This window comes from Leuciscus leuciscus (assembly GCF_965113295.1).
Source record: "Leuciscus leuciscus genome assembly, chromosome: 8".
Taxonomy (NCBI): Eukaryota; Metazoa; Chordata; class Actinopteri; order Cypriniformes; family Leuciscidae; genus Leuciscus; species Leuciscus leuciscus.
In genome coordinates, this window is record NC_138732.1 from 19,130,514 (window position 1) to 19,136,948 (window position 6,435).

The window sequence follows — 6,435 nt, forward strand, 5'->3', positions numbered from 1 at the left end:
AGAAAGTTGAAAAGAACTTTTCATTTAAAAAAATCTTACTGGCCCCAAACATTTGAACAGTAGTGTATATAATTTAAATATTTATGTTTATTTTTAACTATATTAATATTTGAAGCCTATTATAAAATATATAGACAACAAGCACTTCCAGTGGAGGTCACTCAAATGCAATTTACAAACTGGGATAGAATAATATCCAGATTTATTTGGGAAAGTAAGAGGCCTCGGGTGAAGTATGGAACTCTTCAGTTACCCAAAGAGGAAGGAGGGATGGCATTACCAAAGTTAAGAGACTATTATAATGCGGCACAATTGAAATATGTATATGGTTGGTGTAATCCAAATTGTGACGGTAAATGGAAAGCGATTGAAATGGGGACAATGAAACAGCCAATTCAAAACTTCCTTGGAGATAAAGACACATATGAACAAAACAAAAGCTGCCTAGATGTAATAACTAAACATACACTTAGTGTATGGTATAGAATACTTAAGAGATATAAACTCCAAAAACAGGCAGCAAAATTAAAATGGATAGCATACGATAATAAATTTACTCCGGCTAAATTAGATTACAATTATAAATACTGGATAACTAGGGGAGTCACAGCATGGTGTGTTTTGGAGAATAATGGGAAGTTGGAGAGTTTACAAAGTCTGACACGGAAATACTTATTTGACAAACAGGTTTTTTTTCGTTATCTTCAAATGAGAGACTATTATAGAAGAGAGATTCAGGTTGATCCCTCCATAGAAGAGAGCGGTGTTGTTCAAATAATGGCAAAAGCTTACAAAGATAGTAGTATTAGGATCATTTCTGCATTATATAAAGAATTAATAAAAAATGATAAACATACAACTCAAAAAGTAAAATTAAAATGGGAAAAAGAATTTAACATAGAAATTGAAGATACGGATTGGCTAGATATGTGGAAATTACATCATACAACAACCGGCTCTCGGACATGGAGGGAGTTTGCCTGGAAAAATCTGATACGATTTTTTATCACAGCCAAATTAAAAAGTAAACAATTACAGAGGCAACAGATATGTTGGAGAGAATGTGGGGAGACAGACGCTGACCATTCACACATTTTCTGGAAATGTCCGAAACTTCTAGAGTTTTGGGAAAATACTTGTAATGTCATGTGCCAAGTCTTGGGATATACAATTCCTTTGAAACCCGAGGTTTTATATTTGTGTAATTTTTGTGATGGTACTATACATAAATGTGATGAATATTTGGTAAAAATAATGTTGATAGCTGCAAAAAAATCTATCACAAGGAAATGGGGGAAAGCTACGGTGCCATCAAAGGAGCAATGGATAACTACAATTGAGGACTTATTCCTAATGGAGAAAATGACATACAGACTGAGACTACAAGAACCACAATTGGAAAGGAAATGGGAAAAATGGTCACTGTACAAACAAAGTAATTAATAATGATGTAATACCCAGTCATGTTAATATTGTTATTGTTCTGGTTAAAAAGTTCAATAAAATATAAGTAAAAAAAAAAATATATATATATAGACAACGTGGTTAGTTTATAGACATGATTTTTGAATCCATATCTCATTATCTATTGTGTATTTATGACATATCAGCATAAACTGAGCAGTTAATATAATAATGTATCTCTTTACAATGCATCAAACTCCAAAATTTCAGTTCCTTTTGGACTGAGTGAAAAGTTGTCTGCCCACTGTAGTGTTTGTTATTGTTAATCAGCACCTTGTGGTCCAAAGTCCAATATTCAAACCATGCTGTTTTCCTGGAGTTTACTCTGTCTACCAGCAATACCTTTTCAAACTCATGGCCAAAAAACACATAGGTGCTCCATTAATAATTAGTTTTTTGCTTAACAGTAGAAAGAACGGTATACATGTGGTGTTTACCTCCTGTGGCATAAAGCTTTGATTTGAATGAGTTTGCTGTTTCCCACTCAGAATCAACCCATTCAATACATTTACAGAAATATATTGTAAATCTGAAATGGCTTTTCTGCTGTCATCACAGCCATTTATGCATGCTGTGGGCTTATTTGTTTGGCCCAGTGTCATATGCATTCATGCAGAGAAAGAACCAATTATGTGTAATTTCTGCTTTTAAGCCCATCTCCCATAATCACCATGGTGATATTTTAAATGTGATTAAACACACTGGAGTACTTCCGTGCACAAATGTTCCTTCATCTTCACAGAACTGGAACAGATTAGCTGTTTTATTTTCATTTTAAAGACAGCTGGACGGAGCACATCAGAATAAAACAGAAGCATGGAGTCTTGATATACATTTTCGAACCACTTTTAACTTGACACATGGTCTAAAAACTGCAGCACTCATGGTGTGAGATGCTGTAAAATAGACCAACAATTAAAACATAGCACACAGAACGACCCCAAAGTCTACCTCAGACAGATATGATATGGAACTATAAATTATAAATAATTTTTTTCTGTCTGTTTCTCAAGGACAACACCATAATAGGCCTCTTAGACTAATAAAGTTATCTGTTTATCTGAAGCAGATGAAAAACTTCCTCTGAATGAATATACACAATATCTTGGCACACCAGTCAGGATTCAGCACAGAGGAACCTATCTTTAAAATCACAGGCATGTAAGTATGCATCCTCCTGAATTCCAGTCCCTTTGTTTTTAGATGTAAGGGAAGAGCAGTAATGAGTCTTCTGTTGACTTGACATCCTTGGAAAGTCCGCCTGGACCGCGCACCTGCTGTCCATCCAGACCTGTGGAATCTCTGTATGGATACAGAGGATGCAAGATCTGGAAAGTATGCCGGCGGCCGAAGACCCTTAAGGCAGCACAGCGTGCGTCGAGGAAATGGCCAGGAATGTCAATGCAACCATTCCTTCCATATCCTCCGTCGCAGCATTGTTTGAATGGCCGTGCCGTTAATCATTAATATAAACACCTGTAAACTTAATATAATTATACGGGCCTTTTGTTGAGGGTTTTCCCCTTGTTTTGACGGGACACTCAAAGCAGGAGATCATGAGGTCTTTCTCTTCCATGATAACCGGAGTGTAACACTCATGGGTGGTTTTGGTTTATGTATTAATTCATTGCAGTCAGCAGACAGTGTGCTGTGAAGGGTAGTGTCACCGGGTGCACTGGCAGCTTGACAAGTGACAGAGGCCAGACTGAATGTCCTTGACAGTAGCATAACGCTGCCAGGAGTGCTTCAGTGGCAGCAGAATGCATAATTGGTGACATGATGAGCAAAGAGGACACTTGACAGAAGTCCTGGGCTGGAGAGAGAAAGGCTTTACAAGCTCAAAGATGTCTGATCAGCACATGGTTGAATGAAACTTGGTTTTTGGTTTCTCGGTTCAAAGTACAATCTGTGATGGCTGTCAGTTATATGCCATTCATGGGTTACCTTTTTAAAGAATTAGTTTACTTCAAAAAAATCCAGAAACGTATTCACTGATTAACACACCCTTTAGTGGACTGTTGAAACAGTTCACAAATCGTACAAACCACTGGTATGATGTTGCAGTCTGTCCTTTATGGAGATTAACTTTGAAAGCTTCTAGGAAGTTTAAGAATGACGTTATGATGACAGAATTTTTCATTTTGGTATCAACTGTCCTTTTAAACTACAATACATCCAAATGTATTATCAAGAATTCAGACTTATAGACTGAAATGGTTTTGGAAAAAACAACACTCTCATGGCAATATATAACAATTTTGTTTCTGCGAAAAATGCCACATTTGTTACTATTCATTCATACAATCTCTTTTATACATTTTCACATGATCATACGTGTCAGGGTTTAAGGATGGAATTAGGCATGGACATTCATGCTAAGTTTTTTTTATTAAAACAAACCGAACAAATACATACGGAATTGCCAACTTCCGACATAAGATTTAAAAAAATATATATTTTTAATAAAACGAAATATTTTTTGTAATTGTTTATATTTTTAATTATAATTATTTTATTTATTTGTTTTTGAAATTTTATTTTTGAAAATAGATAGTGAAGGACAAGCAACCATTAAGTGGGCAGCATGAAAACCTCTTTTAATATAGTTTAAAAAGCATCCCAGCCCAGGTGGGATTTACTGCATATTTCCCATACTTCCATTTGTGTTACCTCATTGATTTGAATGAGGAGGTCTGTGCAAACTTGTGTCTGCAGAAATTGTTCTCACATATTTTTTCTTCTCTTGTCACACATTCTTTTTCTTGTGTTCTTCTTGTGAGTCTTTCTGTTCAGGCTAGAGTGTTTTATGAACTGTTACCTCACTTTTATGTTTTCAGAGCAGAACACCACATTTTTCTTCTCATGATTCCCGTGTTAACGTTCGGCATTTTATTAAGTACTTTTTTCTCTGTTCATAATTTGTGTTTTGAATCTGATGTGATTATGAGAAAGAGGCAGAATGTGGCTCCCATGAGAAAGATATGAAACATTGATCAATTCTGTGACAGTCCCAAACTCATCTTTTTGATAAAGGGCTCCATTATCCTTCTTAAGTCCAGCTGCAGGATTTTCATGTCATAAACACTGCAGAGTCATTGCCGTTAGCGTCAGTGCACGGCTGAGAAAAAAATAAAAATACTCAGGAACTTATGGGTTGACTTTTTTTAGCCTAAAACATGCGTATTCTGAGCACTCATGATTGTCCATGATATACAATCTTTGTAAACCACTTCTGTCAGTGTAAGTTAAAGAACGTCTTTGCTAATCTAAGCACCAGACATCTCTCCCAGCCATTATACCTTGAAGCTTTAGCCAAAAGATCAAGGGGAACGTTTAAGGTCATTTTCCCTCATTTGTTTTGTTTCAGGGCTTATTTCTGTTATTAGGAAGCTCAGATTTGAAACAATAGTTATAATTCTTCTATATTGATAAAAATCTTTAATTATAATTATAGTTATGATATAATAGCAATATGAGTTAAAATTGAAAAATGAACATTAATTTCAGGTTTAAATTGCAGTCTAGATTTTTTATGTGGTCTTAGACTTGTTATTTTAATGATTTGGATGGCTTAGAGAAGACTTGCAATTAATTTGATATTATTAGTTTAATTGTGTTGTGCTTTTCGTAACCTGTGCATATGATGAAGGACTGTGTCCATTAATGATGCCCAGTTGTGCTTCATTTCACTTATGTCATTCTTATGCTTTTATTCTGTACCTTAATTGCTGTACAGTCATTATGGACTCAGAGTTGATCTTATTTGTCATGCTGTAGTGAAATTCTGATTCACAGTCCCAACTGTTTGATTAATACAATACACTAAATTTACATAGAAACTGTCCGTCAGAATTTATGCAGAGCTAAAGTAAAGAATGCATTTGTTTAAAACCTGCTCTATACATTTCATATTGCATACTTGCATACAACTTTTTTGCTCACCAGCCACTTTGGCTAGTGGTTTTCCAAAGTTTCTAGCCACTCAGCATTTTCACTGGCCACAATTTTGACGTCGATACCATGGGGGAAAACTACCATATAGATATTTTTAATATCTCATAATTTGGCAGCAGGTATTTTAGGCTTCTGTCACTTTAAGACCTGACACACTGATCCATTATACAGTTACACATGCATTTTCTTTCTCAACTGTTTATGTTCACTTAAAACATAACTCACTGTGTTTTCGTGAATACTCACAAAGACCGGCATTTTACATTATTTTGTGTGTTTTTGACTGTTTAAGCACAATAAGCAGCGAACAATAACTCAATTTAGTACTGAGAGGTGGCTTTATGTGTGCGCACTTTGGGTGTGAACACAAAATCTGCGGGAATGAGTAAAATTATGCGCAATACGTACAATCTGACGCCGAAGTTCAAGCCCTGTAACAGCAACAATATTCATCCCGTTCAAATGAAATGAGGCAGGTATCGGCTATCGGACAGATGAGAGAGAGAAAGTGCAGCCGGTATCGTGTATGTATTCTGCGGAAAATGAGTATTGGGAGTGTTTCAGATATTTCAGTACCAATATGTATAAAAAAATATATTTTTGATACGACATTGCACTCATTTCAGATGCCCTTTTAAATGACTACAATTGAAAACTATATATTATATATAAAATTCAACCTGTCAAAGTGGCTAGAATGACTGCGTTAAACACCACGGCTGAAATCCACCTTCATTTGGCAGGTTGGCAGGTGTTAATGTGAAGCCCTGCTGACTTTAATATGCAGTAGGCCTACATAATAAATGATCTGAAAAGCTTTATAGGGTTCGAGCTGCGTTTTGCTTTGGTTGTGTTGATCATTGGTCTTTTTCACACAGACTTGGCAACCCTTGGTTATGTGTGCAGGCCACAGGAGGAGGTGCTGAAAGGTTAGATGTACAATCAGGAAATTCTCTGTGATGGCTTCAGCTCCCTCAGTGGGTGTCTATATTCCCATGCCGGAGCTTTCCTTTTCCT